The sequence below is a fragment of the Ciconia boyciana genome, chromosome 1 (genome assembly GCF_034638445.1).
Source record: "Ciconia boyciana chromosome 1, ASM3463844v1, whole genome shotgun sequence".
Lineage (NCBI taxonomy): Eukaryota > Metazoa > Chordata > Aves > Ciconiiformes > Ciconiidae > Ciconia > Ciconia boyciana.
The window spans coordinates 94,531,125-94,549,561 of NC_132934.1; the positions used below are offsets into that span (position 1 = coordinate 94,531,125).

At 38.8% G+C, this 18,437-nt stretch overlaps 1 protein-coding gene and 1 long non-coding RNA gene across 50 annotated transcripts in view; one reads left to right on the top strand and one right to left on the bottom strand.

Annotated features, from left to right (window-relative positions):
- Positions 1–18,437, top strand: part of LOC140661310 (uncharacterized) — a 274,629-nt gene that overhangs the window by 123,819 nt on the left and 132,373 nt on the right. The gene's annotated exons all lie outside the window — the stretch shown is intronic.
- LOC140661482 (uncharacterized) lies at positions 11,444–17,743 on the bottom strand. The gene is made up of 3 exons (XR_012045781.1): positions 17,654–17,743; positions 11,612–11,734; positions 11,444–11,460 (listed from the first exon to the last, which is right to left on the bottom strand). It is a non-coding gene; the product is annotated as an uncharacterized lncRNA (long non-coding RNA).

Genomic DNA, 18,437 nt, shown 5'->3' on the forward strand with positions numbered 1-18,437 from the left:
AGGGAAGATAGGCGGAGGCTGTGCCTAGACATAGGCTCTTTGAGAGCCTGAGGTAGTACTAATACTAGAGTCTCAATATTCCTCTGCTGTCAGCAACTACCTGTGACATGCACTAACTTTTCTGATTTTTTTTAACCATGAAATGGAAATCCTAGCAGAAATGCAAATACTTATTTTCCTGTGGAGAATTAATGTTTATAACACTCTACAGATGTATACTAATGTAAGTAATTATTTTATTGTTGCATGTTAGTTATCCACACTAGGAAAGCTGCTGTTCAGATATCTATAGAACAACACCTCTGAACTAGAAATATAAAAAACACAGCAGCTTAAATAGGGTAGGGAAGTGAACCTGTAAGTAAAGCCTTCGTATAGTTTGTACCAATCCAGCAGCTAAAGCTCACACATGAGATTGGAGCCCAGTATGCTAAGTGCTGTGTGTTCTTGCCTAAGGAAATGAAATCTCAGTAAATAAAACAAAAGATAGGAGGGAAAAAGAAGACTGGGAGGTGCAAAGACATGTGAAATCATCAACATCAAGCCAGCTGAAAAACCAAATTATAATCCAGGTTTTCTGGCTCACATATGGATCCCATTGACAACAGTCAAAGACATGAAAAATGCCATCGTCTGAAATATCTGCCATTTCCAGGTGGTCTTTGACCTTTACGTTGTTAGTTAGTTATTTTTTGGTAGGACAGACTGGGAGTCTGTCTTGAGAGGAATAGGAAGGGAAGGGCTTGGGGGGTGTCTTTACAAATGAGACCAGGATGCAGAACCATAAAATTACATGCTTTTCATTGCTGGGTAGCCCCTTTGGCCTGATTTGACACTTCAATACTATAGTTTTACACCACTGTAGTCGTGGCAGTAACACTAGCAAAGAACTGGAATTAAGCCTTGGCAGATCAGGAAGGAGTGTTCTGAGTGTGGCTAAAATTAACTACATTTCTGAACATTTATGCTACTATTTTAGGGGTAAAATAGTATGTTTTTGTAAAAATTTAACACGTTGACACTTGCTTTACCATTGAAGCAGGTTTTTCAAGTCCTGGTCAAGAACGTAAATGTCACTACTGTATGTCAGCATTCGTAAACTTGATTTCAATAGAAACACAATACAGTGTTTGTCTCCAATAAATATGAATGGAGTGCCCAAGGCATTAGTGTCTGGAGTGAACCCTAATATTGTACATTCATATGGTAATGCATGAAAGTAATTTGTTTCTGGCAGTACATTAGGTGATCATTTTATGCAGTAACCCAGGTTTGATGTAAAAAGATAAGATCTTATTAATAAATCCAGAGCACAGTTTGTGTCAACAAGTGCGTAGCTGTTTTAAAAAAAACAACACACCTCTGCTATACGCTATTGTCTTGATCAATCAGCTTTGACATTCAGATGGCCAGTGCTTTTCTGAGTACTGGCAAAATGACTGCTTAGGCGGGTAGGATGTATTTGACAGTGTGTCTGTAATTAAAAGAAATGAAACTAGTGGAGTACAGCAGTTTATAGCAGATGCTGACTTGTAATATAGGAATAAGATAATATGAAGCTGTGTGGTGTGGCACACAGTTTATAAGTACAGATGTGGAACATTTTATCTAATGGGAACACCAGGAAGGAATTGCACAGCTAGTCCCAAATGAGTGCCAGTGACACCTGTTTTCAAACTTACTGTTATGTATTTATTGTATGTATACTAGCAAAACTACTTCAGGAATGTGTTTAAAAATTGTATTTACAATTAAAAATATTAAGAGATAAATAGAATAGCAGTGACATTAAAATTCAGAATTAGATTGGAGTTGGTACTTCACTAGATTTTGAAGTATATAGATTTGGACCACTCAATTTAGAGACAAAAAATGCCAAACATGAAGCCCCTACCCTCTGGGAAAATTAAAATCTAATTCCATAGTGTCTGGCTGAGGCCCAGGCCTATAGTACAGTATTTGCCTGCAAGCGTGTACACATAGGGAGAGAAGGGTGAAAAGGAGATCCTGTTTTGTTACACCAGAGGTATCTGGGGTAATTCAAGTGGAGTAGGAAGAACCAGGTATTTACAGCTGCATGCCTAAGTGAACAATGTGGTCCATGGTCTCCAGAGTGTTAAAAAAAAATGAGGGCAGTCTCTTGAAAGTTCTCTCTGCTTTTATACTATTGAAATTATATAACATTTAATAATCCCTTCTTTATTTTCAGACTTATTTGTTAGGTCCAGGAATTATTATTTCTTCTTGGCAACAGCAAATCCATCATTCTCTAATTTCCCCACCTTGGAAATTGCATTTTTTATTTTATAGTTGGCGTCATCCTCAAAAGAAAACAAACAAGCTGCTAGTCAGTGAAAGAAAGGAAAAGAAACATTAAAGAAAGGAAAGGAAAAAAATCTTCAAATCATGTTTAGCCCCATCTGGCCTTAGAAAAACATGGAAATGGGTGATCAAGTACAGTTTCCAGGATGGGCTGCCTTTCAAGGGAAACAAAATCTGGATATTTCTATGTCTAGACCACAGAAGAAAAAATGCTTTGGTGCTAATTAACCCATCAAAAGCTTACAAACCCTGAGTGGTGCTCGGCAACATATGTAGGGAAGTTAGCAGATTTAAGCTGCCAAAGTAAGGTGGGAGGGTGCAGCCCGGGAGTCAGGAGATCTGGGTCCTACTGCTTACTGTGCCCCTGGCTTGTGCTTTGATTTTAGGTGCGTCAATAGCTCAGCTTATCTCTGCCTCATTTTTCCTCACTGTAAAGTGGGGTTGTGACATTACTCTCCCTCCAAGAGTTGTCTGATATCGAGAGAGGAAAAATGCTATGAAGCAAGTGCTAGCTCTTGTTCTCCTACGTGGTATATAATTTATCTGGCCATTGTCTAAGTAGAAACCACAGTCTGTAAGGTTGTATGCTGTAGTCAGAGGTTAAACAGTCACTGAGTAAGTACTCCCTTAGGGCCAGCTATATTGCTAAAAGGGTACATGTATCTGAAAATAGTATATTCTGTGCTTCTCTCACAGTGCACGTGCTCAGAGAGGAAAATAATATGTTTGTTTCTAAGGGAGGTTTAGAGGGATGTACTGATAGCCCCTCAGAAACACATTAATTATGCTTTAGGCTGATTTTTTGAATGACTAAAGCATGCCCTTAAAAAATAGTTTCAATATGGATGGAAATGAAAAAGTAGAAATGATATTTCACCCAGGCAGGTGCTGTCTTTGATTCTTCCCATGCTTCTCAGCCCATCCCTGCAACCACCTGCCATTCTGGTCCTGTTGATTGTGAACAGAGTGGAAATTATTCCCATACGACTGCTTTTTGAGTTAAACAAATACCCACTAGAAGACAGAAAAATCCACATTAGCTGCAGCAAAGAGAAATAAAATAGAAATCCAGGCCTGCCTGGGTCTGGGAAATAAAGTGATCATCTAGTATCTTGAATTTTTACCTCCTGCTCCCTTGTCAGCTCCCTCTAATGCCTTGGCAACTCTCCCACTCCACTGTTACCACAACTGCCAGCTCAGGCCTAGCTGTACTAATTTCGCTGTCTGCATTACCCCCTTTCCCATTTGGAAACACACGTTCCTCATCAGTTTACATGCCACCTTTTTCCTGGATTAGGCTGAACTTTTACAAACTGGGGATTTCAGAAACTGCTAGAGAGGGAAGAGAAGTTGGTGAAGGCTTCTTTGGTGATGGCTAAGGGGAACTCTGTGTTAGAGCTTCAAAACTTAGATGAATCTTCAGTAACACAACAAGATAATTAATGCATACTCAGGGAAGGAACTTGGGAGGGAAGGGTCAGCATCTCTGTACTAGGCAGAGAGCAGCTGTGTAGGATCAGAGTGTTCCTGTCCCTCTGGGTGGACTGTTGTCCCTACAGGACAGTGCTGAAGTGGCACTGTTACCTACTTGTCAGAGTTGGTGGGGAGAGGAGTAAGGGATGGGGAAATATGGGTTAGAGTGGGTGGAAGCAAGAGCCAGAATACGTGCAGTCTTTTTCAGACCTCATGCAGATCTCTCTACTTTCTGGAATTTGGCATTTCTTCCATATTTCTAGACATTTCACACTAATAAATTAGTTCAATGTGTTCCTTAGCATCTACGTCGCTGATGTTTAGGTTGTCACCCACTGATTGGTAGCTTGAGAAGTGCCCAAACAAAACTTTACAGTCCCACCAGGTCAAGATGCCAGTTCAGCGAGAACGCTGGCTTAGATGTTTAAAAAAGTATTGGTCCCTTGAGGTTCTAGGTTTGCCTGGTAGGGTCTCCTACCATGCTTCTCTCCACTTTTTTCCTCTATATTGCCTCTCTTTTTCTCTCTTCAGCTTCCTAAAGTGTATTTTTATCCTTCGTCCTGCACCATTTAAGTCTGTATTTTCATTCATTCTTACTATGGATGTCATCTCTCCTGCCTTGCACCTGCGTCCGCTCCTACCCATCTGTCACTGAATCACAGAGTTGCATTGAGTAGCTGAGGTTGAACCTCTCTGGAGGTCTCTAGTCCAGTCCACGTGTTCAAAGCAGGGTCAGCTAGAAGAGGCTGCTTAGGGCTGTGTCCAGTTGGGTTTTGAATATACCGGAGGATGGAGACTCTGCAACCTCTCTGGGCACCTGTTCCAATGTCTGACCACGCTCAGAGTAAGAAGAGATTTTTCTTACATTTTAATGGAACTTCCTGTATTTCAGTTTGTGCCCGTTGCCTCTTGTTCTCTCAGTGCATACCTCAGAAGAGTCTGGCTCCATCTTTTTTACTCCCTCCCCTCAGGTATTTATACATCTTGATAAGATCCCCCTTTCCTTTGATAAGATCCTCCTTTTTCTTGTTTATTCCCTCAGTTGGTTATCATATCAAATGTTAGACAGTGAGAGGACCACTGCAGTGAAAAAGCCCTAAGAAGTACTGGCTGACTACAAGATAAGACTTCCTGGAGTAAGACTGCCTCTGCTTGGGAGACAAGTGCCCCAAGGCAGAGGGGCATTGTCAGGGGAGGAAATAGGCTGAGCATGCACAAGAGCTCTCTCCTGGACTTCTCTGACAGTGGTGACAGGGAGTTGAACTCAGTATTCAGCTCAGTATTGGCTTGAAGCTGGAGAAAGGGAAGCGGTGCCAGAAGAAAGTCTTCTCTGAAGAAAAGGAGCTCTAGACAGAAAGGCAAATAGTTTAGAGGGGAATAGGGTCAGGCATCTTCTTACTTCTTGACTGAGAGAAGGATGGGACATGGGTTGTTGTTTACATAGAGTAGGTTACCGCAGCTAAGTGGATGGTGGCAGAAATTTGAAGTTCATTTGGGGGACACAGGGAGAATAGTATCCAGATCCTAGAAAATACTCCTATGCTGACAAAAAAATTGAAGGGAGTTTTGATAACAGAACTTTGATAAAAAGTGGCATTACAGGGTGCAGAACACATTGGTGCAACAAGGGTGTCAAACACCAAGCTGCAAATTTCAGGTTTAGCTTTACATCCATTACTATAGCATATTTCAGCATTTCATTTTCTCTCGTCAAGCTAGTCTCCAGTCTTAAGATATGAGAGTTATTTGCCCTTTCCAAAGACTTTGTAAGTTCATAAGAGTGAAACCTTTAAATCATATCCTGCTAATACTCATGCCAGGAGTGTGAACAAAGTGTGAACTCCAGATGGGACAGTAATAAGGGAAGTCAAGTCAGCTGACCTTTTAAATCTGGTAAGCAGATTTTTAAAAACATGCTAAGATTTGATAATACGAAGGAAACTTGTTTGAATTTGGAGCTTTGTTATAATTTATTTTAACTCCTGAGTCAAATACAGCATACCAGCATATTAAACTAAACCTACATAAAGCCAGACTGTCAAATTAATGATGATTTATAACCTGTGAGATTATAAAATTGCAATTAAAGAAAATACAAACTTTGAACAGTCCGGCTGTGAGTTCAGCTTTGGTCACTCAGGAAACTAACTTTTGTCCTTATCATTCCAAAAACATTTTCTTGTCTAAATGGGAAACATTTCTCTTAGATTAAGATTCAAGTGTATAATTTATAGTTGAAAATGGAAATATTTTGTTATTCTTTATAGATAGATGGTCTTTCCAGTCTTCTCCAAATATAGTGTGTATGCATGTGTAGTATGTATATATTTCCAATGTAAACCCTCACAAAGTTAGGTCTTCCGTCAAATAAAAATATTAACTTCAGCCCAGATTTTCTCTACTGAGGATTGTGCTAACAACTGATTTTTGGTTCAATAGCTGAATATTTTAAAAGTCAGATCTAAATTGAATTTTCTATTCCTGTCCAATGTGAATATATGACAGGGGTTTTGTAGGTCAAATTAACATTTTGGCATTTAAAAAGAACAGATAAGTGGAGATGAATGACTAGACTTGAGGAATGTGGGCAAAACCAGTGAGGAGGCTTTAGAGCTCTGAGATAAAAAAGGAATATTCTCCCTTTGGCTTTTTCTTTGCTTTTGTAAAACTGTTGCAGAATGTACATTCTATTAATGCTCAAATGAAATGTTCTGTGTGCAGGAAAATGCTTATTTTCCCCATTTTTTTCTCTAAAGTAAAGAAAGTAAACAAAACAAAAAATTGGTTGTCTAATATTTAAAAAAATTCCTGTCAAATGAAAAGCAATTATTTGCTCATTCATACTCACTTTTTATAATTTGAGTGGAAATAAGAATATCCACCAAGCAACAGCAGTCAGTAGTAATTTCCCAACTATGTGCAGAGAGCTAATACTTGATTTTAGGTTGATTTGAAGAAGCCCACCATTCCCATAAAATGCCCCCTCTCCTATTAATTTATTATTTCTTTTTTCTGTGAAAAAAAAAAGTTGCACTATGCTATATAATTATGCAGCATCATTCCTATTAATGTTTTATATCATTATTATAGAATGCGGTGCTATATTTTATAAGAATATATTTCTTCTTCTTCCCAAATACTTTAATATTAAGTAGTCACAGTGAAATTAAGCAGGCTGTGTTAAAAAAAGTGAAGTTATTTCACATGATGTTGAAAAATACCGTATTTTGCTCCTGTAGGGTCATCCTGTTAAGTTAGTAAAAAGGCAAACAATTTATTTCACATAGCAACTCTGCTCCTAAATCTGTTTTAGGGACAGTCTGTGTAGGTTTATAATTTCCTGAAAGATGAAAGCACATCATAGAATTTGGAAAAGACAGATAAGAGAGTGTTTAAATAGTTTGGTAAGTGGAATTCTAATTTGGTGATTCCTACTAATTCCATTGGAACCAAATTTCACTAGAAGTAGAAATAGGCAGATTGTGTGCAAAAAATATTTTGAATATCTGTTTAAACAAAATACAAAATTTTACACAGAAGTCATGATGCCCCCTATTAGTTTTCCACCACTATTTGTACAAACCAAGAAATTTAGTGGGGAGACTGCTGAACAACATCATGAATTGTGAACATACATGTGTTTTAAAATTCTCACCAGAAGTATTCAGATCCCACTTTCACATGTGTTTGTTTGGAAGGGTTATCTGTTCAAGCAGTAAGGTGAAACCATGTGACTCGGGCAACCGTCACAGTAGGAGGAATGAAAATGTAAAGCAATAGTTATTTCAAATATGCTGTGACCAGGTTACAGGTCAACATTAGTTTACCTAACCTGTTTCATGACACCAAAGGTCTCTACAACCTGTGAACAGACAAAAACTACTAATTTAGTTGAATTCGCAGTCCAATGTGAATAGTTAATACATCTGAATGAAGACCAATGTTTGGCCTCATCTGTGCAGGCTGATAAAATCATGCTGGAAACCACTGCTGCTTACTCACTGTTTATAAACTTAGGTCCTTTGTGTAGTTCTGATTTTCCTCTCTCACATGCCTCTCTAATGAGGTGTTGCAGTTACTTTGTGAACTACTGAAACTGAGTAGCCAATTTCTTAGCATTCCAGGACTAGCTAATATTTCTACTTCTCCCATGTTTTCCTGAGTGCTAATGTATATTTTTTAGTTTCACTCGCAGCACATCATCATACTGTGTAAGAGTCACTTAAGTCACATTAACATCACTGATGAGGACCCCATTTTACATGAAATAGTCTGTCATTAACTTCTTGAGTATCAAAATGCTGCAAGGAGTGTGGTTTGTGTTTTTCACTTTTTTGGTTTATAATGTTTTTAATTTCCTTTGTGGTGTCTGGCAGAGGTTTAGAGGTTGATAGGATGTAGTCCAGTTGAAATGACTTTATGCCTTCAGTAGTGTGGTCCAGCCGTTTTGCATCTCAGCATATGATGTCCAGCTGTTTCTTTCCCTTACCCTGCCATTCACATTCATTTTCTCTTTGTGATGTAATGGAGTGACATTTGTATGAGCAAAAAATTCTTTACACAGCCATGGCTGTGTAAAATCACCATGTTGTAGTTCATAGGTAGCAGCCCTGCTGTAAAATGCTTTAGAAATGTGCAAATATTACAGTGGGATTTCACTACACTAATTAGTGCACTGTTCAGGATCTTTGCCTTTCTGCTTGAATAGCAATCTCTGCCATTTTTTCTGGCTTTCTGGGAGTTAAGGAGAGAAAGAGAGCATGCAGGGGGACTCAAAGGACTAAAGTCAAAATGACTTTTCCAGTCCTGATTCACTTGGAGTCTGTGAGGACACTTGGCTGATGTTGCCATCACAGTTCCTGAGGCACACCCAGTGCAGTGTTGTGGAATCAGCTGTATTAAGATAGTTATCTAGTTCTAAAGGAAATTTTAAGCATCTGAATTTAGGTTTTGATTGTAATACAAAAAAGCAAAAAAGAAGTGCACTGCTTGTAGAGAAATAGACACTGCAGAGCAAATTCCCAGATGGTTATTTATCACTCGGTGTGCCGAGTTATACATCAGTGGTTTGCATGGGCATTTCTGCCTTTGAAACATTTGTTTTGGAAACTCTTGCCCCATTGTGAAGCACAGAAAATCACATATTCCTGTTCCTCATTATCGCATATCCTTTGGCATTGCTATTGCTATTGCTTGAGTGCCACAGTGTGGCTGGTGCTCTTCTATCATGAGGGAAAATAGTTCTGGCTTCCAATGCTGTATCACATGTTTTCTGAGTGGTCAAACTACTCTCTCTCTCTCACTCTCTCTTTTATATTTGTTGTTTGGGCTTTTTTTGTAGCCTCTCAGTAACACCGATATTCTCTACAAAAACAAGAGTGAGGTCTCGGGCTGCTTGAAGCAGGTAGAAGTTTTGCTTAGATGTCAAAGAATGCGTGAAAGAGGATTTTTCCCCATAGGGAGAGGTCCTGATAAAGTGCAATTATTTTTGTTACTGTTATGACTGTAGGGTAAGATTTTTTTCTGGGACTCCTGTGGGACTGGAATAGTGCAATGGAAAAAGCAAAGAAGAATTACAGTGAGATTTTTTAAAAAATGTCTTGCTTTGTTAATATTTAGGAGGCCAAAATAGGTATGTGGCCAACCTGAGGAAGTTTATGCTTGAATTATCAAGGCTTCTGAAGAAAGGAAACTGAGGTCTGATACCTGCACATCATCCCACAGAGACTGTGGGTCTGACAAATACACGTGTAACATTTTGCTACTCTTGTGACGCAGTGCCACACCTCTGCTGGCCTGTGACCTGCCATATCTGTTAGATCACTGCAGACTTTTTGGTAAGCATAGTTATTAGAGAGCCGAGTTGGCTGTCTGTGAAGCTGACCTAAATCAGAAAGACATGGGTTTTCTTGAATTCTTTGTGGGGCGTTACTGAGCTCTTGTGTGTAAAATCTCTAGGGTCACTATCTCTAGGTCTGCCAGGGCTCCCATGGAATATTGTACCAAAATGGACTCCAGACACAAAATGTCTGTCACAATTGGAATACTCTTAAAATCTTGAAGACCTTTGTTGTTTGTTTTTTTGTTTTAATTTGGGGTTTGTTTAGTTCTGGGCTTTATTAGAACTCCAGATAGGGTTTGTAGCTCTTATTTCCAAAATCCAAACTATGCCCTACAGTGATTATTTTGCAAGATAAAAGCCATATAAGATAATAATTATAATAAAATAAAATTATAATAAAAATAATAAAACCCAAGTACCTTTAATTCTCTTTGACTTATGACAATATATAAAAAAGCACATTCATCTTTATGTAACTATACTTAAATGTGGCACATGTGCAGGGAGTGGTAATAGTATCTTGTCTGACTCTGACTAAACAGTTCACTTCATTTGGATGTGGAATAAATGAAAACAGTTTTGGCCCAAGATGAAAATGGGTAGAGCACAGACTGATCTGTTGCCTCTTCTGCAACAGGATGTTACTAATAAAAACCAACAGTGAGAATTACTCAACATTGCAAATTCACAAATATTGGTTGGATAATCTTAGTTCCCATTAAAATGTGCCCTTGACATCATAACACATTCATTGGAATTCGTTGGTAAATAAAACACTTATATGTGATTAAGTAAGCCTACAGGAATGTCAGTCTACCTTTCATGATATTTTAGATTTTCCATAATGACATTTTGGCAAGTAAACTTGATTTTTGTCTCCATAATTAATGCACTTTGGGATGATTAAAGGCATACCAAAATCTCTGATGGGAGCAGTCAAACTTCCCCTGTTTAACTGGCCAGCTCCATAACAGATTGAGGAGAACCCCCAGATCCAGGGTCTCTGTGTTCTGGTGGAGGCTTATAGCACAGGCCTTAACTATCATGGCTTATGCTCACTTCTAGAGTTTACTTTGATGGCCATTTTGATGATATCCAATATTGAGCCTATATGACTGTTTTTATTCCCCTTTTCAGCAAAGTTTGCCAATCATAGCAAAATAAATGTCTGACTATTCAGAAAGGCCTGTAAGTCTTCCTAGACATTGTAGGTGTATCACGGACACAGGTTCCTGCAAGGAGTGCTGCATTTGGTCTCATCAGGAATGTCTGCTGTTGCAGCAGGACAAGGGAGAGGAATTGCAGAAAAGGGCTGTTACTTGGGAGGCCAACAGCAGGGAAGTTCTGGTGGGCATACCAGCACGTGACATTAACCATGCAGAACTAGGTGAACAAAAGCAACCAAGCAATGCACTAAGAGTGAAGGATGCAGAGACACTTCATAAATCTGTAATTCAAAGAACAGTTCAGCACACATTCTAGGCTGACATTCAGGCCAGCTTATTCTATTCAAACGTTTTCCTCTGTCTTCATCCATGCCTTTGTAGGGTTGCATTCAGCAACCAGTGGTACAAACAAATGGTTGAGGTAATAAAATATCTTGGAGTAAGCTCATCCTGTAAAGGAACTGCTGATGCTTAGTCTCTGAGAGTGTTGAGAGAACAGAAAATTGTTGATGGGTTGGAGGAAGACACAGGATGCCTGTTGCGTATATTGCTTCCTATTCAAGTTCTCAGCTGGGTGCCATATCAGGAATGTACTTTTTCATTTGGCCAGGAGAGTCAGTCCTTTTTTCTTCTGTAAGTGGTTGTTGGCATGTGAACCTGAATCAAAAGAAATAAAATAGAAGAAGCCAAGTACTTCATGTAAGATTAAAAAAATAGTGTTAGAGACACGTACAGCATTATACAGTTACGATACTTTTGCAGTATTCTTATAATACAATAGAGAAAAATAACTGGCCCACACAGTTACCAGTTCTATATCTGTTCTTGGGATTTGGTGGAAGAAGTGCAGTTATCCATCAGCAACCTGATTCTGCTTCCATGAAGACATTTGCCAATGGCTTTAGTAGGTGGAAGAACAGGATCTGGGAGCCTATAGATGAGGAAAAGCCAGCACTTGAAAAGTTTTCTCAGCATGTTATTGAATAAGTACCGCTGTGTAAAGGGCAGTGGGTGGCCCAGAGAGGAGGAGTTTCAGAGAAAAGAGATAGAAAGTGGATTCAAATGATTTGGGGAAAAAGGGCCTGTATAAGAGGAAAGACTAGGCTTTTGAGGGACATGGTATGCCTGATCTTTCTATTGACTAGTGACAGTGGAAGGTCCCACTGTAGCAGAAAAAAATTCAGTAATGAAGTCTAGGTTTGAGTTTTTAAGTGTGTTGTTTCACCAAATGTTGGTATCGGAGAGATGCACCAAACAAATGAAAACGAACTTGGATGGCCAATTGATGTTCATAGCTGTCGGCCCAAAGGAGCCAGACCTGAAGTGAGGGTGTAGGAAGATAGCTGCCTTGGAGACAGGAAAAGCACTTTTGTTCATACATCCTGGTTTTAGGAAAAATAACTTTCAATCCTTGTAGACTGTTAAGTCAGATGACATTGTCTCCTTGGTCTCTTATTAAATCCTTCCAAGAGGACTGCACATCAGTACTCTGCGTATCTTCTGTCTTAGTTTTGACAAATCATCAAATCAGTTTCATTGTTGTCATTCCCAGGACCATGTGCAAGAGCTGTTGCAAGCATTTGGAAAGTTGGCATCTTATCATCCTGCCCACTCATGGAAAGTGATGCTGTAGTTATCGTCCTGAGGAAGGAGCATAGTCAGGGAAAGGGGTATGTCAGAACAGTTCACACATAAACTAGGAACAAAACGGAATAATGAGCTTGACTATTCAACCATCTTCATTGATTTCCATTGGGTGGCCTGCTGAGAACATCAAGAATGGTGGCTTATCAATTTAGGATATGGTTTTATCTACTTGCAAATGAGAATTGCCGAAAAGGATACATAGCTGAGGAATTTATCAAAGCCACATGAAATTTTTCTTGTCTGCGATCCATAAAGACATCAGGAAGATGCCTGCTGGATACACAGACAAACTATAGTTTCACTAGTCTCCACATAGTAGTCAAGATACTATAGATAAGGACAGGGAGACCTGAACAAGTCTGGTCTTTGCAGCACTGCTGTCACCGTCAAAAAAAATCCACTATATTCACTTCAGATCCTGTAGGACAAATAATGGATAGACTATGCATGGAGTTTGTATATCTTAACTGCTATTGCCTTCTTACCCTGATAAAAATGGGCAATTGACTACAAGTGCAGGCATCAACATACTTGAATCTACGCAATACCATCATGATGAGCATGGCTATAGGTGTGTAGGACAACATATGCACAGAGAGAGACTGACTCCTGGAGTACCAGCGTTAGGCATATGGAAAGAGACCTGAAGGTGCTGAGTGTAACAGTGGCAGCCTTTGAGAAGGCAGAAAGACAGAGGTACTTGTATAGTGTAGGAGCATTATATTGGCAGCCAGGAAAACTGACAGATTCAAAGTCCAGCTCTGCCATTCTCCTTTCTGAATGCTTGGACGCACTATTCTACCCTTACATCTCATTTTGTAGAAAGCATAAAAATATCTGTTGTTTCTGCAGCCTTTGTATTTCTGGTTCGGGAATCCTGAGAAAAGTGAATACAAGTTAATGTGCTTTGATTTGAGGTGAGTCTGAAACCACTGTTTTAACAGTCAATCCCCTTAAAAAAGAAAAAACCAAAACCAACACCTTGTCTACATTGGGCTATTGGCTTCAAACATCTTCAGACATGCAGTGAATTAGAGTGCAGAGGCCAATATCATAGCTTGAATCCTTTACGGTTTCAACCAGGGTTCGGATAGCAAGACCAAGATCTGAAACCTAAGCACTCTGCTTTTCTGATGTTTTCCCTTACTTCTTTCCATATGTTTGATTGATTTCACATTATGTACGTCCACTGGCAAGGATTCAAGGGAAGATAATCAAAAGACAGAACAGGCACGGGTGCTGCATTATCCTTCTCAGATTAAACTGCTTGGAAATAGCAATATGTATTACCACTTACAACAGGAGAGGTCAGAGCACAGGATACAAACTACACTCTTTATAGAAATACTATATAAGGCCACAAAGCTATGTGCTAACAGCAGAAACTCCTAATTCACCTTTTATATCCCTTTTCAGCATTCACAGAGAGGGATACAGTAGAGATTTATGTACCAGATGAGCTAAATTAAATGACAATCTAATATCTCTGAATGACCTCATGCCTTTCATTAAACCAGCAGAGCATTGAAGACCTCGCTGTATATCATCCCATTATATTTATCTGCCAAGAAGCTTGGCTAATCTGTTCATCAGTTTTATAATGGAAAATCAGTTTGTGTATGGTAAAGAACTTCTGTTTTCTTCTTACCAAATTTTTAATATTTACAGTGAAATGGTATGCATCTCATCTACAAGCTAGGGATCAACCAGTATTGGGTAGATGAGCATAAGAAAAAAATTGGAAGGAAGGGGGACTTCTCTTCTGCTGCTATCTCCTTTTGGAATTGTTCCAGGAAACACACATTTAAGCACTTCTGTAAACCTACCGTCTCAGAAGAAATATCAACACCAATTGCATTTCAGCCTCTTTTACAACCTGATAATTGTATGTGCTTTTTTAGGGACTTACAAAGCTCTATTTCAAATTGTAGTCACTGTTTTATATTCCTTAATGGCTTTTCCAATTTGCCCTGGTTAAATCTGATATTAGCGCTGTGTGTGAACTGCAAATGGGGATATACAGATTTCATACTACGTATGAAGCTTGTTAAAGTAATACTTACTGCTTGCAATACTTATTGCAGTGTTGGAAAAGTCCTAGCTTACACCAAAGAATATGGGAAATGCTTTTGCTGTTAAGTCTTTTAGCTGTCTAGGTTTAGATGCACAATGAGGCCACACAATTGAGGCAACACTGAGCATGAGAAATGTTCTTTGTTCTTTACAAGCATACCTCCTTCTTGAAAGCTGTTTGCTCCATGGAAGATAAGAGAGCTTTTGTGATTTTGCCCACAAGTTTACCATACTACTCAAGGCCGCAATGGCTGCCTGAGGAGTAAGTCCACTAAACTTACTGATTTGCAGGTATACACGCTGGTTAGGGAGAAGTGCTAAAAGAGTGAAGGCCACATCTTGCTGCTCTTGTGATGTCCTGTTCCAAGCACATACTTGTTCAGCTGGCACAGAAGTGGCTGCACAGATACACAGCACACATCATCAGACCAGAACTGCGTTCACTTCTGCAAGGAGACCAAAATTAGCACCCTAATCCTGGTTTGGTCAGATTGTATAGATGATTTCAGGCTTCTCTCAGTTTAGTTCTCTTGCTTTCTGTAAATGGTTCAGCAATATAAGCTGGAGTGAAGCAGAAATAAATCACAATCCAGAGCTTTCATTTGTTTCCACAAGCCAATTTAAGTGCTTTTGAATCCTGATGCTGCACCAGGTGTCCTGCAAATAGTACAGAGAGCTATGCTAGTGTGAGAATCTCTGGCAACTGCTCTCTTGTTAATGACTTCTTCTGTATATCTACATCTAAGGAACTGTGCTATAAACAGCATGGCTTTCATACACAGTAATTCTCTTTACACCAGCTGTGCAGAAAACACCTTAATGCACATGCAGTTTCACACACACAACTCGAGGTGGATTGAAAAAATGTTCAGGATATCGCTTTACAAAAATATAGTATTATTGCAAAAAAAATACTAATTAAGGCCATCCAGATTAAACAGATTGTCATCTATAGTAGAATAAGAGAATAATTTTGAAATTTTGGAATAAAAAGTTTAATATTCTTTTAACTCAAAGTGACAGCATATTTGGAAATATAATTTAATTATTTTTAAAAATAAAATCTTGCAAACAAAGCTGACACTGCTTCAGGTCTTGTTTTTTTATTTTTATGTGTCCCCCCCCCGTTTCTTTGTTTTGTGTTTCCTGCAAACCATAAAACAAATTCTTTTTTGCAATTGTATTTAATATTTGTAAAAATTAATATTCTCCCAAAACTCTTCCAAGAAAAATGGAAACTGACAGCAGCATATCCAGGACACAGCAGCTTGTTATGTTAGAAATTAGTTAATTTTGGTAAGATCTAATTGTCCACAAAACTAAACGCAAATAACATTTCATCTAATCTGGTTTGTACTTTTTAAAACAGTGAAAGTAAGAATATCAATTTTAGGATAGAAAGGCATGTTTTTATTTTTAAAATACAATGTTAGAATGCTTATATCTCAATAGGAATGTAAACTGTTAATTTTGCCTTGTGTGAATAGCCTTCTTGCAAAACACCATGGTAAAGGGTGGATGTCTAGCTTTTGTGACCATTTATTCATTTCAAGCAATTGCTTTCAGCACTCTGATTTTTTGACCCTTTTGTATCAAGATTGCGGTGTAGTTTGCACTGCCTGTAAGTTTCCTTTTCACCTCTCACAGACTCCAGAGAAGCAGTTCAGTGGCCCTAAGTTCACAGTCTGAAAATAAACAGATACTAAGAGTAAAATTCATTACGGTACTCAATTTAGCATGCCCAGTATTGACAGAAAAAATTATGTAGTCTCCCTGAAAACACTCTTATGAGATATTAATGTAAGTACTACAACTAACGCAATGGTGTAATGACCTAGACTGTAGTCTCCTGTACCCTGTTTTTTTATCTGAACCCCCCTTTTCTGTAAGGATTTTAGAGGCATGCATCCACTACATTTCCCATGGAGATCCATGCAAACACAGTATCCAACTGCACATATGCGTTATTTGGTTCACATATAAAGCATATGAATTTGGTTTCATTGTTTTTGTTGCCTGGGTAACTTCCACATGCATTTTGTTCTGTGAGGTCTGAGAGGAGGAGTTGCTGAGGGAAAACTAGAGGTGATATGGTGTAAATGTGTCTTATAAAGTCATATTGCAAAAAAATTATGTGCCAAACAGCAAGTTCCTTGAAACCATGCTTAGCTTTAAGTACATGAGTAGTTTTTCATACAAAGTGACTAATGTCTGGTCTTACATGAGAGGGAAAAAAATATGGACACCAAATTAGTAGCTGAATTTTGCTTTTTAGCCTAGAATACTTACTCAGATGCCAAGCCTGCTAACTGTACCCCACCTTCAGTATTTGGCTGAAAACACTGATGAGCACTGTGAGTAGGAAGTTTTATGCCAAGCAAGCCAGCCGCAGCTTAAGTAAAAAGGAACTTTAGAATGGGATAAGTGAAAACAGACACTAATACTGTTTCAGTCTCCGCTTCAGAGCTGTGTGGTTCTCCAGGAATTGTAAGAAAGACACTATATATGACCTTATTGCAAATGAAGTACTGTGATTAAATGAGTAATAACTTCAAGACATTTTTCTTCTGTGAGGATGAAAAAGAAGCTCATAAAAAATAAACTTCACACACTTGATAAGGTGAGGGGAAAACCTGTCACTTGACTAGAATTAAGAAGACTTTCTATTGGACTTTACAATGGCTTTGATTTTTGCTTTTGTAATGAATTAAGTAAGAGGAAATTTGATTTGGATTTTCCAAGTTGCACTGCCAGAGACTTATGACAAAAACAGACTTTCAGCAACCCATTTGAAGGAAGTATATTCCACTGGATCTGTAGGACTTCCATGCTCTGTGAGAGAGAGCAGCATTTGTTGAATAGATGGGAGCGTTGAATCTTCCCTGGTCCAACAGGGGATCTACTTATAGATCCCATTCTGGGAGATTCAGTGCTTACCTGTGAGAGCTGAACAAACGCCTGGATGCCAGCACAAATTAACAAACGAGCACAATTTACACAGGAAAATGAATTCACCCTCCTTGTTTTAAATTAATTTCCTGGCCAAATAGTGTATGGAAACAGCAAAATTTAATCAATACTGAAGAACAGCGGGGAATGCTGGCTAGCAAGTTTAAGAGCCTGTACTTACCTGTTTGTTGTGGGCCTTATATTGGCAGATGTATTTCCCCTGATTTAGATTCTAAGTTTTGTTCAGCCAGCCAGGAAGCAGACACTTAAGTGGCACATGGAGTAAGAAGGGACTGTAATTTCATTGTCATAAAATGCAAACTTTTCTTTCCTTTCCTTTCTGACCTAAGGTGACAGCCCTTAAAATTTTAGGGGAAAGAGGGAATTCGTTTGAGCTTCATTCTTTACCACAAGATTCAGTCATATTATCAGAAGACATATCTCATACTCTGGTATCATTTAGCAGGTCAGCACTGTGGTTTTTCAGGGACCTCTCTCCACATTAGATGCTGCTGACTGGCATTTGATGTTGGCCAAGTGCTGCTCATGTAATTCTTATAAGAGTTATTCCTCTGAACTACTTAAACTGGGGCCACTAGCTTCTTACTGGCTTCAGGTGAGACTGGTCTGATTTTTATATATCTACTTTAGCTGTAGTGAGAAAAGTCATAGTGCCTTGGCTAAAATGGCTCTCCCGTGCGCTAACCACTCTAATAATTTTCAGGGGTAGGATTTAGAGATTCACTGTTTTCTTGAGAGGAATGGGTCAGTAAAGTTTTGCCATTCCAGGGTAGGCAGACGGTACGCAGAGACTACTTCATTTTTGTTGCTGATGACTCCCTCTGTAAGAATGAAGTTCCTTAATAGCTTCCTGCATGCAACTACAGAGAAAGAAATCAAGTTTCTGAGATGACCTACTCACCATGCCCAATATTCAGGGGGTGTTACAGTCCTAAGAATGAAGA